Source organism: Aedes aegypti, chromosome 2 (genome assembly GCF_002204515.2).
Source record: "Aedes aegypti strain LVP_AGWG chromosome 2, AaegL5.0 Primary Assembly, whole genome shotgun sequence".
NCBI lineage: Eukaryota > Metazoa > Arthropoda > Insecta > Diptera > Culicidae > Aedes > Aedes aegypti.
The window spans coordinates 130,373,901-130,399,014 of record NC_035108.1 but is presented as its reverse complement, the minus strand read 5'-3'; the positions used below and the strand labels follow the sequence as shown (position 1 = coordinate 130,399,014).

At 39.0% G+C, this 25,114-nt stretch overlaps 1 protein-coding gene across 8 annotated transcripts in view; it reads right to left on the bottom strand.

The window, feature by feature from the left end:
- Positions 1-25,114, bottom strand: part of LOC5564736 (filamin-B) — a 179,042-nt gene that overhangs the window by 72,301 nt on the left and 81,627 nt on the right. The window contains exons 1-2 of one of the 8 annotated variants that reach the window (XM_021842368.1): positions 9,216-9,318; positions 7,004-7,427 (exon numbers count right to left, since the gene is read on the bottom strand). The exons of 3 other annotated variants lie outside the window; for them this stretch is intronic. The gene's annotated coding sequence lies outside the window, so the exon portion shown is untranslated. Of the gene's footprint in view, positions 1-7,003; positions 9,319-25,114 lie in introns of those variants that run through there. 4 more of the 8 variants (XM_021842370.1, XM_021842369.1, XM_021842371.1 and 1 more) reach the window with 4 other exon arrangements.

Below are 25,114 nucleotides of genomic sequence, written 5' to 3'. Positions count from 1 at the left end.
CCTTTTACCACTTTTAGAAACAAGATATGTGTACCAGTATACTGACATAAAATCATTGAAATCCGTTAAGGATTCACTGAGCGGTGAGAGTTTTAGTAATTTTTTTTTCACTCAGGCCTATACGGGTTAACCTCTTATGTACGGCTCTTTAACACCATTTTCAGGAGGAAAGTATTGAAAATTATCTGATAGTATACCAGATAAGTTTAGATACTTTGAGATTTAGTTGGGTACTCTGCAGCAATTTCCTCCTGTTCGGGTAGGGTTTGTTTCTAACATAGACACTAAGGCAAAGGTACGCTTCACTCTTCGTTCACATCTCTCTAAATGAGTAGAAACCGGCTTTCGTTCGATGGCGCAAAGTTGATGGTGCGAGCAACTTTTGCATCCCTCGCGCACACAACAAATGAGCTTTCAACAGCCCAATCTGTATGAAGAAAATCGTGTTCCCAGAAGGAAATTGAATGGAAAGTATCTTTGTTTGCGATTTACTCAATCGGTGCTCACGTATGAGTGCGCTGATCGTGTCCACACCGGAGAAGGAGTTTACTATCGTTCGACAACGAAACGCTAGTTAATGGCGCAGATCCGCGGTAGTTTCGACGGATAGATTCAAACCTTCAGTTCGCGTAACTAATCGACGATGCAAGTTGGTAAGCAAACGATCGTTATTTCATCACAAAATTAAAGTGCCAATGTCAAAACTGGGGCATGTAAACAATTCAATTTCAGCTCGAAAATAACAATCTGGAGATGGCAAAAGGTTCAGCGTCTCGTCCAGCGTTCAGCTCTTTTCAAGATATTTTTCTCGAATCAGTTGTGATTTCATGGATTCGTTCCGTAAACTGTCGAATAGCTTTGTACGGCTCCAAAGAAAAAAATATATGCAAACGAGGCAAGTTTATTCCATTCATCGATTGGAAAGTGACTCCGAAAAAAGAGGAGATGACAAATAACCAGCGTGGTGGAGATGACACGAAACAAACAACATTCCACAGATTTTAGTATCGATGTGTGATGTTGGAGTGGGATATTGATGCGTGCGATAGGCATTTTTTACTGTCGCTAAGAGAAAACCTGAATTGAGCTTTGGAAGTAGTTTTGATCGGTTTTGTTAATTTTAAAATAACGTAAGTAATTGATATCCTATACACCATAAAACCCAGCAAAAAATATACAGTATTTTTTTTATCTAGATCGATTCCTGGATACTTTACATTATCTGCCCAACTTTCTGGAATCTCTATCATGGTGGCAACACATCTACTTAAAATTTTCAAATGAATAGCTTTTGTTTCAAATGGAAATATTCTAAGTTGAGTTTTGAAAGCCTTACAAGAAATCTTCCATTTTTGCAAATTTGAATCTAAGAAGTTTGCAATCTACCACAGTTATAAATGATTTCTTTATTCATTTTTCCACTCACATCTGAACTTTAATTGCTACCAATTTGTTTCGCAGTCATTCCATCAACTGAGCTCTGGTAGTAATTGTGGCAACAATGGACAAAGTTTTGCTCACTCGTGGCATTCGAGCCTCGGCATCGCATCGATCGTAAATCACCGTGTGAGTTATTACCAGATTGTGACAATTTTGAACACATTTCAGTCAGCGAATGCCCTTCGCACCAGTTTGTGATTTTGTTCCACATGTGATTCGGAGGGAGAAGAATACGACTCCGATCTACGCTGTAGAAGAAAACCCTTGGCACCAACCGACACGAAAATCCAAGAAACGCACCCACTTGAATCGAGTGGAAGCATTTTTGTGGCCAGTCAGCCAAACCTTGGAATCGCAGCAGAAAGCTGGGTTTGCCTTCGCGCGGTTAAGCAATTTTAAAATTCGTTGGAGTCTCGTTTCTTGCTGTGCACATTCCTTATGCGCATTGGGGCTGGCTGGAACCGGGAGTCATCAACCTGTGTGTGCAACGCGTCGTGAAGAGAGACGGGAATGACGAAGACGCGTGCGTTCGCGTCTCTAGGTTGGTATCACTCACTTCCGCGTTCGGGTGTGTGAATGTGCCTTCCACTAGGTACAGTGTCGGGGAATGCATTTGCCACATTTTTGATTCACTACACAAAAATGCCAAAGCAATTTGAAAGCACGTACAATTTTAATTTAAGACTGACTAGTCCAAATGAAAATCAAGTTACTCAGGATTTTAAAAGCATTCTCCATCAAGAGAACGGTTTCAAAAATTCCTGGGAGACTGATTTGGAAGAAGTGATAACTATTATGAAAAAAGATGAATGCCCCTGGAAATTATTCATTTTTTTAGAAATTTAGAAAACCGAAAAAGTTGAAAATTTATTGTCCAATACTGTACGTATCCAACCGGGTGCTAGCGATAGTAACCACCAAGAGATGGTGATGTTTCCAGAGACAAAACATGAAACAGACCATAAAACTAGTTTTTTTTGTTCGTATCATTATTATGCGTTTGCAGGCGGAACATATCTCCAACGGCTAACTAGGGTAAAATTGAGCGTTTGTCGACAACCGGCAGGAACAAGTGCTGTTGTTGGGGCTATCACAAAAGTGCCGTAATAAACCGGTCGGATGGGTTGGATTGTTGGTACTATCACATCAGCGGTGTGGTGATCATGTAGATGTTCATTGAAGATGGGTTGTTGATGTCTTATGCGTTATTAAAATGACAAGAGATTTGCTAATAAGCTTTTTTGCATATTAGACATGGGCTTTCCTTAGCCGAGTGGTTAGATTCCGCGTAAAGACATGCTGAAGGTGTCTGGGTTCGATTTCAGGTCGGTCCAGGATCTTTTCGTAATGGAAATTTCCTTGACTTCCCTACTCTATGTATCATCGTGCCTGCCACACTATATTAGAATGAGAAAAGGGCAACATTTGCAAAGAAAGCTCTCAGTTGGAAGTGCCCATTGAACACTGAGATGAGAAGCAGGCTTTGTCTTAGTGGGGACGTAATACCAAGAGGAAGGAGAACATATTAGACACCTTCTTATTCTTCTTTCTAGCTCCACGTCTTAACTTGAACATATTCTGCTTCTCAACTCAAAGGTTGCGAGCAGTTCCACAGTTATGAACTAAGACTTTTCTATGCATGTACGAAAATACTCTATGCTCTAATAAGTCGAGAAAAATTTTAATTCGTAAAAATCCTTGCAAGGCGGGATTCAAACCCTCTGGAACCATGATTAGTTTTGCTTTTGAAAGGGAATTTTCACCTTTTGAGGTTAAAAGCTTCACAGACTGAACGATCACTAATATCAGGCAACGGAAAACACGACACATCCAGTAGCCCAATGCAGAATTTTTTGTTTGACGATAAGTTCCTGCTAATAGAAATGGGAATCAAAACCAAGCACATTATTCTAAAAAGCATTTGAGAAATTTCACCGGAAATCCATTAGAAAATCAACCAGAAATTCATCTACACAACAAATATGATTTTTTGAGCAATTCGTAGAAGAAACCGTGGATATTTTTTTGAAGAAATCGGCACAAGAACTCTTGGAGGGATTTTCGTTGACTTTTATTTTCTTCTAAAAATTTGGAATCAACTCCTGATATACTGAATAATAAGTCGACCAATAACATGTACAATAACTGGAGGAAATCCGTGAAGAATCACTTGGGAATTTCATTGATCAGTTTTTGAGAAAATTACCATAGAAGTGCAGAAAAATTTCTTGTAAAAAATATGGCCAAATTCCTCTAAGCACATCTTAAGAAACAATGGAATTTTTGAACAAATTGTTAGAAGAATTGGTTGCTGCAGCTCTTGAAGTATTGCTGGAGAGATCCTTTTAGAAGGTCATGCAACATTTAGAGATTCTGGGGGTTTTGGAGATCACTGTTCGTTGAAAAATGTAGATTGAAAACGATATCAGAATATTGTAATCCTGTTTAACCAAATCTATGACAAAAGGTCGAAAGGACAGAAGGTCGAAAGACAAAAGGTCGAAAGGACAAAAGGTCGAAGAACAAAAAAGAAGGGACAAAAGGTCGAAAATCTTTTTTCAAAGAAGGAAAAATTTCCCACCATGCAAATCATATTCGACCTTTTGTCCTTTCGACCTTTTGTCTTTCGACGTTTTGTCTTTCGACCTTTTGTCCATAAACTTGTTTAACCATTCATATTAAAAAAAAAGTATAATCTTAGACAAAAGAACTCTTTGGAACCCAAAAGCTTTGCCATACCCAACAAACGTGTTTTTTTTCTTTTAGAAAATTTCGCCAGGCACAACAGATTCCATTTGAGTAGCGTTGTAAATTTTTATAAAAAGTTCAAGTTTGCATGTGTTGTTACGTTTTTCTCTAATGTTAAACTAGTAACAATTTGTATTTTCCTGCTCAAAATTTTTCACATTCTTCCTTTTTTCACAATAACACATTACTGCCCATAACTGCATATTTGTCACATTCGATATTTTTATTCGATATTTTTGACAACTTCAAGTTAATACCAGGGAGAGCCATCAAATGATAATTGGTTATCTTCAAGTTAGCAATCTTCAGAGACTCCTATAAGCATCCCTCGAGGTACTGCTCAAAGAATTTATATAGATGTACCTTTCGTGAATCCTGCACGGATTCCCCACAAGTTCCTCAGCACATTCGTCCCAAGATTTCTCCAGAAATTTAACCAGGAATATTATAGAACGATTATTCACCAAAACAACACAAATGTTATAACCAAAAAAATCTTCAAAACTTCCTGTGCATATATTGGACAAATTCCTCGCGATTTTTTTCAAGTAAATGCACCTCATTTTGCAGAAAGATGTATGTATTGTGATTTATAGTCAGGACTTGCCAGGACTTTGTTTCCGTCCGATAGTTTGACTTGCAGACGTTCGCCGTGAGCGTCTCCGTGATTCGGAGAAAAAAAATCACAAATCGGTTCACTAACAAAAAAGTCACAACCCCTTCAAAGTATTCTGGGGTCATATTGACCCCAAATACAGACAAAAGGGTACTAATATCTGAAGAAGGGGAGGGATGATCTTTTAAGAATCTCTAGCAGAAAATCCCTTGATCGATTCAAGAATCACTCAAATAAATTTTGATAGGGTTTGAAAGAGGATCCCTATTCATGTAGGAATCCCTGACAACATTACACGTGGTCTTCTTTGAACAATTATTGCAAGAGTTCGTGATGAAGTCACCAGAAAAATCTCTGAATAAATTTGAAGGAATTCTTAAAGAAATTTCTGCTGGAACTATTGAAAATTTTCTTGTATTGCCCTTGTACAATTATTTGTTAATCAGAAACATATAGAGTATTTTTTATAGGAAATCTGAAGCAATTTTTAGACGAACAGCTAGAGTCATTTCTGTAGGAATCACTAGAGAAATACTTGCAGGAATTGTTAGACGTTATAGAAAAAAGCTAAATGGTCCATATTAAATTCCTTGAGAAATGTATGGGAGAATCCCAGGATGCATTTCTAGAGGCAGCCCGTGGAGCAATACGCGCAGGCATTAATCAAGGAATATTTTGAGAAATTCTTTGAAGATTCCTTGGAGAAATTTCTGAAAGATTTCTCACAGAAATATTTATAAGAATCTTGCAAACCAAAAGTATCTCAGAAATCCATTGCTTATCTTATCTCTTTAGCCTTACATTTCCACTAAGATGGAGACTGCTTCTCAGTGTTCACACAGTATTTTCGCAGTTAATTGATGAGGGATTACTGGGTCAAAGTTTGCTTTTTCCAGTATGACTTGCACAAATATTCGTATAAAATCGAAAAACACAGCCAGCGGCATTATATTTACGTCATATTAAAGCTTTTCATCTTGGTTAGTTGGAAAAAAAATATGGAAACGACGCAAATTCATATTTTGTATTTAATATCGCTTGTGCCACTATAGGAACACATGTGCCTATGGTAGCACTATTTCTATTTGAATGCTTATCCCATAGTAGCATTAGCTTCAAGGAGACCGCAAAACACAAATCAATATTGATTTTTTTTTACAAAACTTTTATATTTTTCCTTTGAAGACTGGATCAAAGGCTATTGATTGATGTAAAAAAGTTGTCAGTTCTACAAGTTTGGGAAAATCTCCAGAACAATCGGGGAAAACGGGAGAAGACTATTGTGTCATTTTGTATGGGGGATCACATGACATTTTACAACAGCCTACTTGATGGCAAGACAAAGTTTGCCAGGACCACTAGTAAAAAAAAAAGTTTTTTTTTAGTGGTGCTACTATAGGAACCATAGGTCTACTATAAGTACAAGGGAGCTAAATTTTAAGCGAAACTATTTATATCGATTATTTTTGAACAATGAGTCAATGGTTCAAATAAACAGATTTTGATCTTAATGTAAAAAATGTTTTGTGACGATTTATAGTAAAATGGCCTATAAAGCCTGTAGTGCGACTTTAGGGGACTATCTACTAAGGGAACACCGACCTTATTGTGAAATTATTTGGAATTTGTTGTGAAAGAGTTCATTTCCAAGTTATCTCATGCTCTTATTTGTACACTTTTCCGCTATTGTAGAAAGGGCCCAATAAAATCTTGCCATTTACAAACAATAATGCAAGTCGTAGCAGAATGGTTCCTAAAGCTATGCCAGAAAATGTTAAGGTCCATAAAATGGTCCCATTACTCATTGTATGCTTCTCTGTCCATATAAACAGTTCGGAAAAATTGTTATTCAATGTAAATATACAAGAGATGTTAATTATTTGCAAATCTCAAAGACAAATGCTCCTTAGGTAAAGGCTAGCCATAATTTAAATCGTATATAATTTGCAGCAAACCTTTCCCCTTAGGCATCAAAGTCATGAGACAGTTCAACAAAACCCACAAAGTAAAAAAAATATACGGTGAGAAAGTACGCATAATTTCCATCCTACCGTAAACGAACACTAAAACTAACGACACTTAGTCTCGAATTCGTTCCATCGCGCCACCGTGTTGTGCTCCCAAACTAACCACTAACTTCACTAAAATGTGTTAAACGATTTCGCTTCAATCTCAGCCAAACGCATCAGCAAAACTTACACTTAATTAAAAATCCTTTCTCCGGGTTGCCGATTCGCTATTCCGCTCCAACAGCTCGTCGTTCGTTCGTTCCACTTCCGCTACACTGCTCTGCAACCGGAGGCCGACTTTGGACGAACAGCAACACACACTCGTTGAACCTGTCAATGCCCAATTTTCAAAAGCCCCCCGTCGAACACTTGACACACCACACCACTCGATTATTATTAGACTTCTTCGATAGGACTCTTCAACTTCACTACACGTCGGAATCACTCAACATTCACATGGGAATTCTTCGCTTGGATGCATGCAATCTACCCACCACACGAAAGGCCATTCACCAGCTAAAAGCAAAACTACCGTCACACAGTCCAACCAACAGTGGTTTCTCTCAACCACACCAAACTTGTTATGTTAGAAAATGGTGTTATTTATCCGCTCACTATCACCCGAAATAAAGCAAAAAAGTAGATTCCAACTCCAGCCCCAAAAGAAAGCCACCCAGCGAAGAAATTTCCCTAAATTAGAATTTAAATGTGTCACGTCATCTGCGCGCCTGTAGTCGTTGTCAACTTTGTATATCTCCGCGAGAAACTCTCCGACCGACCGACATTAACATCAGCAGCAGCAGCCGTAGCCCCTTAACACCTACAGCCCGAATCAAGACGACGAGGGAGACGAAAACGTCGTGTGGATTCCAAGACTAATACACACAAATGGGGCGTTCCACGGGAAGATTAGTATAGTCATCTGACTCTTTAGGCTCAACATATAAATGCTTTTTGAACCAAAGCTCTAATACTGGATGTCTTTTTTTTTCACTCACACCTAATTGATGATTTAATGCAATGGAGTTTAAACTTGACAAATTGATTGCATAAATGACAAACTTTCTTGATTAAAATCAAAATATTTGAATTGGAATCAGTAAAAAGTAATTTAAATTTCAGGGCAAACCCTCTTTCCTTTTAAAAAAAATCCAAGAAAATCTTATAATTTCTCGTATAGTTTTCTAACAATGTTTAATTTCGTTAAATAATGTAATGCATAATAGCATACTTTTAAATTGACATCCATTCAGAAAAAAAAAATCAAAATATCAGAACTCTGTTGTCTTGCACTGTGGTCCAGAGAGCAGATATACTAGAATAATAAGCATTCAGAGCGTTAGAACGAAACATCAGCAAAACTGTCTTCGACAAAGTTGACGAAGTTGAAAATTTGGACAGCCCAAACATTCAAAAACTTATGAACGCCCTTAAGTTATATTCCCATGTTGTCTATGGACTATTTTTAAAACAAACCACACTGATGAGTGTTGCTATCTATTTTCGTTCAAAAGTTGGTGAAGTTTTTCTAATTAAAGGGCAATAGGTTCTAATACATTTTATTAGAGATACAAAATAACACACCCAAACAATATGATTCCTTTTGAATGCTGTCAATAGATATTTTCATGTTTGCCTCAATCATGATAATAGTTGGATTTTGTTGCAAAAAAAAACAGCAATAACTGCAACGCAAAAATACTTAAGTACTTTGACTTTGTTAACATAGGAAGACAGTTCTAAATCGGTATGTTTAAGAGATACAGAAACTTTGTTTTGCAAAATTATTTCTAAATTGAATGGTCTATAACTTCTTTGAAGCCGGCTTGCCATAATTTCCACAAATAAGAAAGTGGCCTGCTTCATTTATCTGAAGATTTGGACTACGATAATTTACAACATCACCAAAAAAGGGCCAACCCGATACAAACAACTTTACAGAAGAAAGTTTTTGTCTGAAGTTGAATTCTAAAGCTCTGAACACATCTCTCCTCGTAAATTTCCTTCCTGAACCACTGTGCACTAGAGTGTACACCAAACATTTGGTATTCGTCCAACCATCGCGGGGCCCGATGCTCGTTCCCGCTTCCCGCGTCGTCCCAACTTGCACCCAATCAATTGAGCACGTCGTCGATTCACTTCAGGCAGCAGTAGCGATCTTGCGCCGCATAGCAAAGGTATTTTCTCGATCCGGGCCGCAGCACTTGATCACTCACACCACCTCAGAAGACGATGACGACGACGACAGCACAAGGGAGAGATTTCGAATCAGCAGCGAAAATATGCGCGACGTGAAGAAGAAAACGGGGAAGAAAAAACCACACATCAACAATAAAGGTGAAAACTTCTTTTTGGTTTCTCCTTTTTTGTACGAATAAGTCACACGCGTCCGTCCGAACTACCTTTCAATCCAATGCGAAAACTGCGGGAGCTTAATGGAAAACGCGTCCAAACCGTGCCACGACAAAACTGAGACTGATCGGACGCTCTCTCGATCCGATCGTCGCCGAAGATCGGCTCCTTCAGGTGTGCGCGATCGCAACTTCAACAGGTAGGAAGCAAGAAAAAGTTGAGCGAAGAAAATGCTTGATCGCTTTTGGTTCTCTCTCTCTCGCGGACGCTCCCGAAGCAGTTCGTACGAAGTCTCGCCCACGAGCTCTTGATTCATCGCTAGACGTGAGCGGTTCGTTGTTTGTTTTCGTTGAAGATTTTTTGCCATGCGAGGGGTGATTTAAATGAACTTCGAAAGCATGGATTAAGCGATCCTAGCTATAGGAAAGCACCGGTAAAAGTCTTCATAAGAAATGCGATCGCTTAGCAGGTGTTGATGAACTAAGAGTACCTTCAGTACAAGTAAGGTTGAAATGAACGGAAATGAATTTGCTTAAAAGGTAATGAATCTTTGAGATTTATAATTTATATCTTTGATTTACAGCTTTTTTTCGTCCTAACAACAGAAAATACGAAATCAGTTAGGGGTCGTCCAGATACAACGCGGTCATTGAAGGGGGAAGTAAGCGGGGTTGTACTGGCCAATGGCCACGGTTCTTGCATTTTTTTTATGTAAGCAGAAGATGATCCACCGAGCTCTGGGAGGGCTAAGAAATGCTCACTGGCTGGTTGGATAGTCTCATGCGCCCAATCTACAAGAAAGGGCGTAGCCTGGAGTATGGCAATTACAGAAGCTGTCGCGCATCCTGTTTCCTTGAAGAGCAATCACGAAATTTCGGTGGAAAAATCTAAAAACTATTAAAAATTAATGCAACAGTCATTCAAGTCATCGTGCAAAAGTTTGGGTTCACACTTAGTATGATGTATGTATCGTGCAAAAGTTTGCGATCACCTGAGCTGCACGCAAATCATTTTTATCAATATCTCTGCCATTTTTCAACCGATTTTGTAAGTTCTTAGTTTTTTCGAAAGCAAATAACGGCACGTACAGGGTGATTACTATATCCTGTCAGTAAAATTAGTAATCATAGAAAAAAGATGGTCAAATGAATTTTAATTACCAGTGCATATCCAGTTTAGGACATCTATAACATTTGTCTTTGCTATACATAGATAACAAATTATTTTTTTTACCTCAATTTCCAGCCACAAGCATTGTTTCAGAAGCATTACAGTTAACATGCACGTTATTGAAAAACATATATTTTAACCAAAAAATACAAATTTTTTTCGCTATAATTTTCCATAATCAGTCTCATTCTATTCCCTAGTATGTCTAAAAGATTGTGGTAACATGCTGTTTCAATCAGGCAATTTTTTCAGCGAAGTTTAGTCAAAAATACATATCTGTGGAAAACGTGCGTGCCAGGTGCAATGCCTTTAAAACAACACATATGACTAAAAACTAAGGCAAATGAAAAAAGATTTAATCTTTACTTTGTCAAAACAAACTTTATAGATGTGCAAAACAGGAAGTATACCGGAAATTAAAATTCATACATACATCTTTTATCTATGAACATTTACTTTACTGACAGGAATTAGTAATCACCCTGTACATGGTTGGTTTGAGATTTTACAGAATTTTCGTGGTGTTTTAGTTTAGGTGATCCCAAACTTTTGCACTATGACTTGAATGACGGTTTCATTGGTTTTGAATACGTTTCAGATTTTCCCGCCAAAATTTCGTGAGAGCGCTTCAAAAAATATATTAAGATTACGATTCTAATGACACATTGATTTGAAATTTAATTCGATCCAATGCTAATCAAATAAGCTATGTTTCTTCAATGCGTTTTTTTGAAAAAAATGTCACAGTTTTAAGTAAAAATTTAGTGTACAAAATCCAAAAGAAAATACCTAAGAATTAAGATTAATTCATTGCCTTTCAATTGCGTGTTTCGATTGGACGTGTAATCACAGATATATATACAGAACACTTTTGTATGTTTTTGAGGGGGTGAACCCAAAATTTTGCACGGAAGTGTAGGTAGGTTGAATTTTAGGAAAAGTAGAAGTTATGCGCTTAGCTATTGCGATTTACGTCCTCCATCAGCACCTGCAAAGTCGTTTCCGGTACATTTATTCAGTATTTTATACGACTTCTGCATGGTATGGGCATAAAGATAATTTGGAAATTTCTGTCCAAAACTGGTATATAATATGAAAATCTTATTCAATTCTTCGACAAACTTTAGAGGAATTCTTATAAGGATTTCTGGATGAATTTTTGAGTCAGTTTCTAAGATATATTAACAATATTTATGAGGAAATCTTCGGATAAGCTTCTGCAGGGGAGAAATCTTTTGAGGCGTGCTGAAAGGAATTCAAGAAGTATCTCCTGATAAAACTACTGTCGGTATTTTATGTATCTGAGAAATATTTATGGAAAAGTTTCTGAAGAACTTGCGGTCATCTAGAAGATATTTTTAGATCCCACGTATTGTTGTTAGTGTTAATTTGTAGAAAAAACCCTATTTTTTAGGGATAGGGCTATATAGTATAGCTTCAGAATCGGACCAAAGCACCAAAGCCGTTTTCCCATACAAAATGGTCAACTTCAGAGAGCTATATCTCCGCCGTTTCTCAACCGATTTCTTTCATTTTTTCTGTGACGAACTACAAATTATCTCAATTTTTTATAAATCAATAAGTTGTGTGAAAACTATTGGTTTAGAAGTTACATATAGGTTGAATTTTGACATAAAAAATGCACCAAGGCAAAAAGTAATGTATCAGACAAACTATGCGTCGTATCCTTACGGTGTCTTCAGCGCATTTGGTCCTTATTACGCAATGAACAAAAGCGCTGAAGATATAAAGATGCTACGACGCGTAGTTTTTCTTCAACAACACTTTGTGTCTTGGTGCATTTTTTATGTCAAAATTCAACCTATCTGTAACCTTTGAATCAATAGTTTTCACCCAACTATTACAATAGTTTTCGAAAATTGAGGAAATTTGTAGTTCGTCACAGAAAAAATGAAAAGAATCGGTTGAGAAACGGCGGAGATATAGCTCTCTGAAGTTGACCATTTTGTATGGGAAAACGGCTTTGGTGCATTTTATATGTCCGATACTGTATATAGTTAAGTTTGTTAGACTACTATTCCACCAGCGATTCTTGGTAATATTTAGAAATTTTCCGAATGTATCTATGTGAAAGTATATGATTTCTTGCGAGCTGTCGTAGAACATTTTTGAACCATAATAATTACATGTTCAGATACAGGAGACCAGAATTTGCGTTTCCAGAGAATCAACACAAATCAAAGGTTTTTCGAAAAAATTTGGCCATTGAAACCCTTCCCGGTCATTTAAAATACAGGTGACCAATTTGAGTCGAATTTCAGAACCACGGTTTTGGTTCCAGATTTTTATTATTGGAAAACACGCATAATGCAAAATATGAAATTACACTGTTTCACTAAATTGGAACTTATAAAGTTGGAACATTCTGAACGTATAGGCGCAATTTTGAGTTTTGTTAAATAAATCTGGTATTTAGTACCCGAAAACTAATATTTCTTAGAAAGGATTATCTTGTTGCACAAAAATCAAATTTGAAGGATTCTCTCATCTGGAGATATATAAAATACAACTGTTTCGTAAAGGTTAATCTATCGGAATCTAAATAAGAGTATTATGGATACGGTTGAACCTTTTGCCGGAACTCAGGTTTAGTAACAAATTTCTACGTTTTAATGTCGGAAGACCAAAGCTTTATTCTGATATATTATGGGAGGGTTCTTGTGCAGATCCTGAAACGATTTCAATAAGAATCATGAGAGGATTCTGGAGAAAACGGTTGAGAATCCTGAATTCTGATATGAATGCGAGAAATCTCTGGAAGGTTTCTGATGAAAATCCTGGTAGGATTCTGATGACAATCTTGGAAATATTATAATGAGAATCCGCTTCAATGTTTCCGATGAGAATCATAGGAAGTATGGAAACTATCGTGGAAAGATTTAATGTGAACTCTGGAAGAATTATAATGAAAATCCAGGAACAATTCTGATAAAAATCCAAAATGATTTCTGAAGAGAATCCACAAATCTTTTTGGATTTTCAGAATGTTTGAAGAATTTGGATACAACCAGAATACTAGAATCAGATTTCGGAAGGATTTGGATGCAAATTGGGTACACACAAATCCTAGAAGGATTTTGTTGCGAATATTTGTCCTGGAAGGGTTCTAATAACAACTCTAAAAGTATACTGAAATTAAAAATTTGGAGGGTTTTTGATGAGAATTATGAAAGGTTTGATATGAGAATCCTATCAGTTGAAAATGCTGGAACGATTCTGATGAGAATTTGCTGGCATTGATGCTGATGACATCCTGAAAGGATTCTGATGACATTTGTCAGAAGGTTCGGATGAGAACTTTAAAAGGAAGATGATTTCAACGTGGATATTGACAAGCTTCTCGAATTTTGTCGAAAGATGTTTTCTAAATCTTGCGAAAAATCTTATGTAAATCCTACGAGGAATCAAATGAGAAGCCTGAGAGCATATTGATGAAAATTCTGTGAGGATTCTGAGAGACCATCGTTAACTCATGCTCATCCTTCCTTCGAGGATTCTCAAAGGAATAACAATCGTAGAAACTTTATTATAAAACATGAGTTTCAGCATGGAAGGAATTATTACATATGTAAAACAAAGTCAGTTAATAACAAAGACTGTTTCAAATTTGTTTCGATTTAAAACTTAATTTTAACACAATTTGTTTTAGAAAAATTGATACAAATGGCTTATTACAAATTTTATTATAATTCAGTTATGGAAAATAACAACATGAGTTATATTTTTGTATGATTTGTAACATGATGAGTTACTTTTTTGTTTGAATCATAACATATTTTGTTTCAACTTTTTTAGTGTAGAGGAAATTTTGTTATAATTTTTGTTATTTTTACTACTAACCAGCCAAAACTTTAACATATATTATTATAAAAATCGCGCTAACTGAGTAACAAAATCTGTTGTAATGCCCAAAAAAAAAAATAACTCGAATGTAGCTTCCGATAGTTTATCCTTTACGAAACTGTTGGATTTAATATAGAGTAGTGCTTCGTGAAGCCCAAGCAGGACAGTTCGGTTTTGCGTCGTCAGATAGATTTTGCTCACGGTTTCGCGCGTGTTTTCGTCTCCGAAGAATTTTTTTCTGTTTTGGAGCGTCTTGCTGGGTAGGTATTTGGGAAGGCATAAGCAAGATGGTTTGTTTTCGGGACGCCAAGAAGATTTGCTATCAGTGTCAGTTTTGTGTTCAGTCGAGGATGGATTACCAACTGGTGAGTTCGTTTCATGCTTGTGATAACACATATTTTCTTGAAAGCGTAACTTTTAAGTAATATTAAAACAAACTTTGTATGGTTTGTCACTATAAGTGTCGGCATTATGTTTTTTTCTTATACATTTTCAATATACATATATTTTTCTCTTTTTGACATTATTAAAAATTATCTTTTGAATTGTTCGACATTGTGAATTTTGACGTTTTTTTTTAAACTTTTACCATATCGAGACAAAATGCACAGTAATACTCATATGTAATTTTCAAACAAACTATGAATAGTTCGTCGCTACAAGTGTCGGCATTATTCCTGTTTCAAATAATTTAAAATATTTACATGTAATTTTCAGTTTTAGTCAATAATAAAAACATCTTTTGAATTGTTCGACATTATAGATGTTGACGTATTTTTTAAAGCTTCTACCAAAAACTTCTCGAGACAAAAATACAAAACTAGCTTTAAATATAAGTCGTATATTTCCCCCTTGTCCATGGATCGCATCATCGACCAGAGGGACTCCCAGATCTTTTTCTCCCTCACTAATAAACACCCTTCCCGTGGTGATTGTGGAGATGCAGAGGTATTCTCGGTCTCTAGAAGCATCAAACATTACATTCTAACATTCCTTCCCCATCCTAACTGACTGTAAGGACTTGGCCGGCGCCGTTATTGATCAATATTATTAGATCTGCTAAAATTGCACTTCGAGAGTAAGCGGAAACTCCCATCCCTTATTCATTTGGATCGTAGTGCAATTCTTACCAGTTCCGATCAATCACGGAGTAGCAACCATTGACATGTACAGTCAGTCTATGCTATGCTACGAAACTGTTGGATTCAATTTATGATGATAATTACTTCCACGTCTTTATCTATATGCCAATTCATCAATTGTTGAAAGTATGAATTCAAACTTCAAAACCAAATACCAGGTTTACTGAGCAAAACCCAAAATTACCCTCATTTGTCCAAAATGTTCCAACTTCAACTGTACAAGTTTTCATTTGCTGAAACAGTGTTATTTGCTGTTTCGCATAATTTCTATATTATTTTGATAAAAATTTGGTCTTTTGGCATGAAAAACGGGGTTCCGAAACTGGACTTATAATGGTCACCTGTATGCAAAATGATCAGAATGGCTTCAGTTGGCCATCTGTTGTTGAATGATTAGGGTTTTATTTTACGCAGTGTGAAACTTACTTCTGGATCTCCTGTATCTGAACATGTCAAGTGGCCAAGTGATTATTGTGGTTCAAAAATGTTCCACATAAGCTTGCAGGACTTGATACATATTATATTCATATACTTTCACATAAATACATTCAAAAAATATAGAAATTTTACAAAGAATCAATGAGGGAATAGGAGGTTCACACTACATTTCTGGTCGTGTATCCGGATTGGCCACCACTAAATCATTGTGGGTACATTTGGAGGTGCAACTAATCACCAACACAATACTGTTACAATTTTAAGAATTGATCAATTGAGTCAAAAGTTGTAAGCAAAAGAGTACAAAAAGTGGTCCACGCCTTTTAGCCTTCCAGTCGTCGCGCAGTTCGCCACCGTCAGAGCTTGCTCGCTGCCGATGTGAACGAAAAGCGAGGTTTTTTCGCCAGTGTTGTAAAAAATACAGTAGCGCGATTACTGAAGTGTTAAGAGTTAACCCGTATAGGCCTGAGTGAAAGCAAATATACCGAAACCCTCACCGCTCAGCGAATTTTTAATGGATTCAAATGATTTTTTGTCAGTTCACTGGCCCACATATCTAGTATCTAGAAGTGGCCAAAGAAACTCGGAAACATTCCTGTGGCCGGAGTTATTCCGGTGGGTAACTGGGTCAAGTCGGGTAAAAAAGGGCTATTTTTTGGGACATGCCAAGTTACCTTTACTAATTTGCAATGACAATAATTTTAATTTGCATAAATCATTAAGATCTGATATTCAACATTATAAATGAAGTGTTTTGCACTGTTTAAAACATACCGGGTGTGGCCATTCGGACGTAATGCCCGGAAGAACCGGCTATAGATTGGTTGGATACTAAACCGTTTCAATTCTCTAAAAGTAGAAATCAAACATAATTTTGTACTAAAATGCGTTCCCATAAGCTTGGCACAGATGTTCAGATACAAATTGGCCACTTTATCATAAGTTTGAGGCGTCCCGGAACCTGAAAATGATCATTTGTAAGATTAATCAAATGCAAAACTCATAGTTATTCAATTCAATCGTTTCTCAAAAGGTTTACATTGATGCAATTTTCTTGAAATTCCGTCTTGTAGTGGCCACATCATAGCCGATTCCGGAAATTATGTGTTACTTGAAATTTGCCTACTTTAAGGGGCACAAACGCTTAGTACCCTTCTCACCCGACCTGACCCAGTGATCCACCGGAATAACTCCGGCCACAAAAATATATCCGCGTTCCTCTGTCCACTTCTAGAAACTAGATATGTGTGCCAGTATACTGACAAAAAATCATTTGAATCCATTAAGAATTCGCTGAGCGGTGAGGGTTTAAGAATTTTTGCTTTCACTCAGGCCTATACGGGTTAAACGATCCTCTATAGATAATTGATTACAATTGAAAATTTGAAGGCTCATATCAATCATAGATAAGGAGCCGGATCCTATTCATGGCACTTCTGATTCACTTCGGCAGTGTGGTTGTTTGAAAGCCATTGAGCCTATATTTGACCAAAATATGCGTCATATTGAGGGGTCTTCCTTAGCCGAGTGGTTAGAGTCCGCGGCTACAAAGCAAAGCCATGCTGAAGGTGTCTGGGTTCGATTCCCGGTCGGTCCAGGATCTTTTCGTAATGGAAATTTCCTTGACTTCCCTGGGCATAGAGTATCGTCGTATCTGCCACATGATATACGAATGCGAAAAATGTCAATTTAGGAAAAGAAAGCTCTCAGTTAATAACTGTGGAAATGCTCTTAGAACACTATACTGAGTAACCGGCTTTATCGCAGTGGGGACGTTAATGCCAAGAAGAAGAAGAATGCGTCATATTGAAGTGCTTCTTATGGCAAAGTTTCAGGCTAATAGGCCGAGAAAACCCCCCATGCCCAACGATTCAAGCAATCACAATTCTGGATATCCTACTTAAACAGTTAGCTCAAAATTCCAATAATGTGACTCACTTCACCGAACACTTATTTGCCCAATGGAAAACCTTCGTACTTCTTCAGTCACACACCCTAAAACTTCTGTAGTATACGAAATTTTGCGAAATTCTTTTGACGACCGCATATAATTGCGAACGTAAACAAAGTTTCCCATCGTTCGGAATGAGAAAAAAACTTGTGTGCATAAATTTTCGCGTGATTTTTAGCGTGGAAAACGATTTTTTTGATTGTGGTTTGAAAGATTGTTTTCGCTACATTGGGAGCAACAGTTCATATGTTTGGGCTGCATTTTGATAACGCCAATGAATTATAAAGGAAATCCTCATATATCATCAAGCTTTAGGAATGCAGATAGATGCTTGTAGATCTTGTTATAACGTTGAAGTATTGTATTTGACCACTTACTATATCACAGTACCGTGCTGCATCAATACCCGGACGCTTAAGAAGGGAACAATCTTCGAATCCTATTTTAAATAGATTATCTTTATTATTTTATGATATTCTGTGCTACAACACATAGATTTATATCTTATCTAGGTAATTATAATAAGTTTTTGATCAAAAATTAGGGTTTTATCATTTAAATAGTCAATTCAATTATTCTGATCCTTGTCCTTAAATCCGGACACTTGGAACAAGCCTTGTCTTGGAATCCGAACACTTGTGAATCAAAATCCGGACAGCTGAATTACCGTTTAGATTCATATTACGGACACTTAAGGCCCTTGTGAAGTATAACCGATCGAGAAGCATACAAATAAACATTATGTATGACACCTGTGCGTTATCAAGCTACTAAAACACTTTACTTTCGAATGGTGGGTGAATGCTTGGCTTTCACTGCTTGAATTACCTAAAATAAATAGAAATTAGTGATTTTTCCTTGATTCTTATTCCGGACGTAACCTCAATTTCGCTTCATATTACGGACACTTTGTTTCGAACTCCGGACAGCTCACGAAAAGCAAAACTAAAATAATTAAATTAATATCTAAGCTTACCAGTCGTAAAAGCAACGTCAAAACTAGTTGTACATTATAGATTTTCATGGATTGCTATGTAAAATGCTTATTAAAACGCGCCTGCAAGTTGGGAACTTTTAAACGGAAAATATTGAAACATTTCAAATGAAACCTTTACCATACAAAGTTGAGTGTCCAGAATTTGAAGCTGTCCGGAATATGAATCAGAACGGTACACCATGGAATATTTGTGTAAAATAGGTAAAAAGACAACCCTAACGTGAAGATGAATCGAAGCCAAACTTCAAATTTTCAAGAGCATGGATCTGGAGAACCAAACACACATTTAAGCTGAAAACATAATCGATTGGTCACCACCAGCTAGTGATCATTCGGTTAAGTTTTCAGCCTGAACGGATGTTCGGTTCTCCAGATTCGTGCTCTAAAAAATTGAGGTTTGGCTTCGAATCATCTTCACCTTAATCCAATAAAACTCCACATTGTTTTGCTTCTCATTCAGTCATTTACTGTACGTTGCTAAAAAAATGAAATGCAATTTAATTGGTGTTTTCATTACCTTGTGTCTAAAGCTGCTTCAATACATGAATCGCACATTTTATTTCAGAGGTAAACGAAGTAAGTAATAACATAATACTTTTATTTGATTAGTTTCAAGTTTTCTCTTCTTTTTCCTTTAATTTTTTGTTCACATATGCCGAATTCGGGAGTATTTTATATCGTCCGGATTTCGAGCCACTCGTTTTCAATTCCGGACAGTCTATTTCAACACTTATAACAAGTCATTTTAACCATATTGATCAATTATTATGTCACTGTATTGTTAATTTATAGTCCTGTACGCACTCATGTTGAAAATAATGAAATCAAACACAATACTGTCAATAAGAACTTGATGGAGTTTCCATCGATGCTTAACAGAGAAGAATTTGCACTGCGATGATAAAAAATCTGACTGGAACAACTTTTCTGTGTTTACTGTTATCAATTATTTAGCAATGGTTACTAGAACACAGGATTCATTAAAATGATAAACAATTTTAAAGGTAAAAGTGATGCATAAAATTAAACATATTAACATATACTTTATCCTTTATCAGAGTGTCCGGATATTGGTACTGTCTGGAGTTTGATTCATCACGGTAAGCCGTTTGTTGTGAGACGAATCAAGATCGATCAAAAACGGTATTGCAGAATGTGTAGGTAAGCATCTTAGCAGAGAATAGTTTATCATCGGTTTGTAATTTCATTCACTGTAAGCCAGGAACAATACGGGTTCTCACCAATCAAAGCTTAATACGATTGAAATTGGCACATCACCCTTCTACCAAAGTAACACAGGTTGTGCACAGACTTTTAATATTTGTAGAATTTTACTAACACAGCATTTTAATAATGTGTATGTAGCGTGGAAAACGATGGTTTCATACAAGGTATGGCATGTATGTTAACGTTTTATTTTCAGTCTATTCTGAACTAGAAAAGTGAGAATTCCACTTGAGTGAAATTAACTTTGAGTGAAACACATTTCAATTCGGAAACCGATTTCGTTATACGGATTCACCGGGAACCCAATAGCTGATATCTCGAAAATTAATTGATTTGGATTGCAGAAATCTTGGTAAAACAAGTGTTCTTTTTCGGACCACCCTAGTGCAAACTAAATTCTCAGAGCAGTGCTTAGTTTTTCAAAGTGCAACAGCTTGAAACTATATTTATTGGTATAAATAAACAAACAAAATCGAATCACTTCAAATATTCTTTTCAGCTATTTCAACTAGTTTCAACTACTTACATTAATAGTTTTCCACAGAGAAATTATTTCCCTTTTTAGCTATGGCGGTTCGACCAACGGTGATTTCCTACGCACCAAAATGCAAATGTTATTAAACACACTTTGTATCTATTAATTAATTCCTCACCTTATTGTATTTCGAGTATTTTCAACTCCTTTCTCACTATCCACAATAAAGCAAATCTCACTTAAAAACCTGCCTTGAATTATTTAATTGCAAATTATATTTACTACAAGGCAACTAGGTTTCATTACAATAATGTCCTTGTTTCCACTATCTACTATAACCATTATCTACGTTTTCTTCCAGCTGTTTTTTGTTTATGTTTTTATTTACGTCCTCCTTCTCACTCTCTACGCAGAACATACTTACTAACAGCTATGCTACCTATGTTTCGCCCAGGGTTAGTGGATGTGCGGTTGTCGTGCCTCTTGGTGGAACGAATGTTGACTTACCGCGGGGTGGTACGCAGCTGTGCCAACATACCCCCTCCCCGTAATTCTGGTGAAGGTTCCTCAGCTGCGCCGGATTTACTCTCCTGCACCTCGAGCACAGCTAGCTTCGTCACCGGCCTCCTAAACTTACCCTTTGCGGTCTTGACTATTGCCTGCCGGATTCGGCCGTCCGCTCCCGGGTAGACCTCAGTCACGATGCCACGGATCCAGCTCTTCCGCACGGCTTCGTCAGCGATGTATACCAGGTCGCCACAGGTTAATGGCGGCGACTCGGAGTGCCATTTCGCTCGCTGGTTGATCGACGGCAGATACTCGGATATCCACCGAGCCCACAATCTATCTGCCAATCGCTGTGACCGCTTGTACCGGTCCCGCAATGCTTCCGCCTCGCTAGACGGTGGAACGGAACCCGACTAGAGGCTTGTAACAAAAATATAATAAAATTTTATCAGAATATGATATGCATATCATATTATGATATAATGTTGTTAGACTCCGTTATCCATTGAACAAAATAAAACATAAATATAACATAATGTGTTTTATTTCGCTTTGAGATATTTTTCTGTTCATTTTTAACAACTTTATAACAAAATAAATAGATAGTTATGCATTTCAATAATATACAATATTATCGTATATCGAACAGTATTATAATTTTGATACTTTGTATCAAACATTATAACTTGGTTTGATATGTTTTTGATAGAATTAAAACACATTTTGTTATGTTTATGTTACTATTCATACACTTTTTGTTATAATTTTAGTTATTTTAACAACATCCTGCATCAAGTTTGTAACAACCTATGTTCGAAAAAACTTATAACATAATAACATATGCTGATATAATTTTGTTATGTACCCTTAGTCGGGAATGTTCCGTGTTCATCGTACCGACGCCGCGAACAAAGTGGTTCGGCGTCAACGCTTCGTCCGCTCCTGGTTCCAGGCCAACGTACGTTAGTGGCCGGGAATTGATGAGGTCTTCTGCCTCCGCTATCGTCGTCAAAAGCACTTCGTCGGTCAAGGACCGCCCATCGTTCAACACGGTTAGCGCTGCCTTCACGGAGCGAACCAATCGCTCCCAAACCCCACCCATGTGAGGTGCGCTAGGTGGGTTGAAATTCCACCTAGTTCGTGAATCGGTGAATTCATCCTCGCATTTGATACCGATCTGCTGGACGATCGCCTTGCTCGCTGCCTGAAAGTTAGTGCCATTGTCCGAGTAGAACTCTAACGGCTTCCCTCGGCGACACACGAACCGTCGAATGGCCATTAAACACGCTTGAGTCGTCAGGCTGTGAGCGATCTCCAGGTGAACAGCTCTCGTCGTCATACACGTGAAGAGGCAAATGTACCGCTTCTCCGACCTGCGACCGACCGTAACGGTTACCGGCCCGCAGTAGTCCACGCCGGTATGACTGAATGGTGGTAGATTCGGCGTGACGCGTGACTCCGGCAGTGGAGCCATTCTCGGATTCCTTGGCCGACACTTTTGCACCTTACACCAGACGCAGGCTTTCCCAATTCGCTTCACTTCCGCTCGTAAGTTCTGGATGTAGAAGCGCTGCCGAATCTCGTTGACGGCAGTTTCTGTATTCCCGTGTGCTACTTGCTGATGATAGAACTCAAGCAGCTTATCTGTCACCGGGTGCTTCTTCGGCAAAATGATCGGGAACCGCAACTCAAACGGCAGTGACAACCCTTGTGCCACTCTTCCTTCCATACGTAGTACACCATCGGCATCCAGGAAGGGACTTAGAGTGTAGAGGCTGCTGGACTTCTCCACTTGGTATTGCTGCCGGCACGGTTGCTGCTGGTTCTTAATTATCGTCCGGATCTCATCTCCGAAACAATCGGCTTGAGCCGACCTCCAAAGGTACGCCTCCGCTCTCTGGTACTCTTCACGCTTCAATGACGCGGTGATGGACCGCACGTTCTTCTTCACTACCTTCCTTATGCTTGTTGACGCCGGAACGGCCTCGATCTCCATCCCATCTCGCTTTCTTCTGCAGTTTGAAACGAACCTGTAGACGCACGCTACTGTCCTAACCAGCACCTTCCACTTCGAAAACCGCAGCGGGTCTATTATAGTCTCGGTCACCGAAACATCGTGGAATTGCAGGCACGCTCGGATTTCCTCGGAAGTATTCGGTGTTACGCTCTCCTGCTTTGGCCAACAGTCCTCCGGCTGGTAGAGGAACTTTGGGGCACGGAACCATGGCCCATCGGAGCGCAGGCTATGCGCTTTATCCCATTTCGTCAACGCGTCGGCCACGTTGAACTTCGTCGGCACCCAACGCCACTCGGAGAGCCTCGTCAGGCTATGGATTTCGCCAATCCGGAACGCCACGAACTGTTTGTACCGGCGGTGGTCGGAGTGGATCCACGACAGTACTGTCCTCGAATCAGACCACATAAACTGCTGCTTTACTTCTAGCGAAAGGATCTCCCTTACGGAGTTCGCTAGTCTTGCTCCCAATACTGCCGCCTGCAGCTCTAAACGAGGAATCGAGAGGTGCTTTAGAGGTGCAACCTTCGACCTCGACATCACGAGCGAACACAACGGTCGATCAGCCGTCTCGATGCGAATATACGCGGCTGCGCCATATGCGTCCTCACTTGCGTCCACAAAAACGTGCAGCTGCAAGTTGCTGTAGTCTAGACAGCGTCCGCCACGGAAGTAATAGCGGGGGATCCGAACCATTTCGACCTCCGGTAGTCTCCGGATCCAGTGGTTCCACTTCTCTGCACACTCATCGTCGATTGGCTGGTCCCAGCTGCAACCGCTACGCCACAAGTCCTGGATTAGCAGCTTCCCGTAGAAAGTGAAAGTAGACAACAGTCCTAGCGGGTCGAAGAAGCTCATCACGCAGCTCATCACTATTCTCTTCGTCAGCAACTTCGCGCCGGACAGGAACGGCTCCAAATCTTCTCTAAGCTTGGTCGAAAACGAAAACTCATCGCTGGACGGGTTCCAAACGATTCCCAATACTCGTTCAGAACCAGACTCCTTATCCTCGCTGAACCTTACGCACTGAGCTTCCTTTCGTTCTCCGAGGGCCACCAGGAACTTCTCGGAGCTAGAGACCCAGTTGCGCAGCTCAAATCCGCCCTTGGAGTGGACGTATCGCACCTCTTTCGCCCGCTCAACTGCTTCTTCGACCGTGTCCGCACTGTCGAAATAATCGTCGACGTAATGGTTTTCGACGATAGCCACCGCCGCTGCAGGAAACTGTCCAGCAAACTCCTTCGCATTCTGGTTCTTTACGTATTGCGCGGAGCACGGCGAACTCGTAGAACCAAACGTCGCCACGTCCATCACGTACACCGTCGGCTTCTCTGATGGATCGTTCCGGAACAGGAACCTCTGCGCTCGCTTATCTTCTTCTCGGATTCGCAGCTGATGGTACATCTCCTTTATGTCAGCACCGAATCCGACTTCTCGCTCCCGAAACTTGCATATCACCGCCGGCAGGGCAGTCAGCATGTCCGGACCCTTTAGTAGTTTCGAGTTCAGTGAAACTCCTTTAACTTCTGCTCTGGCGTCCCACACCAGATGAAACTTCTTCTTCCTCGGGTTGAATACAATGTTCAGCGGCACGTACCACACCTTATTGCAGTCGAAAGCCATCAGCTCCGACGATGTCGCTTCGTGTGCGTATCCTTTCACCAGATAGTCGGCTACCATGGTGCGAACTTTGGCGTAAAGCTCGGTGTCCTTCCTCAGACGATTTTCCAGGCACGAAAGCCGCTTGATTGCCATCGGGTAGCTGTCGGGAAACTCAGCATCGTCTTCTTTCCACAGCAAGCCTGTTTCGAATCGGTCGCCGATTCTCTTTGTCGTCTTCTTCAATAACTCCTTCGCTCTTCGGTCCTCTTCCGACTCAGGGAGCAATGCCACGGAAATGCCGGACTCCTCCAGAGTGTAGTGGCTTTTGAGCAGGTCGTGGAGGTCCTGATTCGTCACTGCCTTGCAAGTATGGTGGCCGACTATTCCTCCTTCCACACTACCAACGCCAGTTGGTCCGTAGACGGTCCAACCAAGCTTCGACCTAACTGCTATCGGCTCCTCCGGTCGGCCAATACGCGATTCGAGCGGCGCGTACAGATGGATATCTTTCAATCCGATGAGAATCTGCGGTGCAGCTTGATGAAAATCTGCAATCGGTATT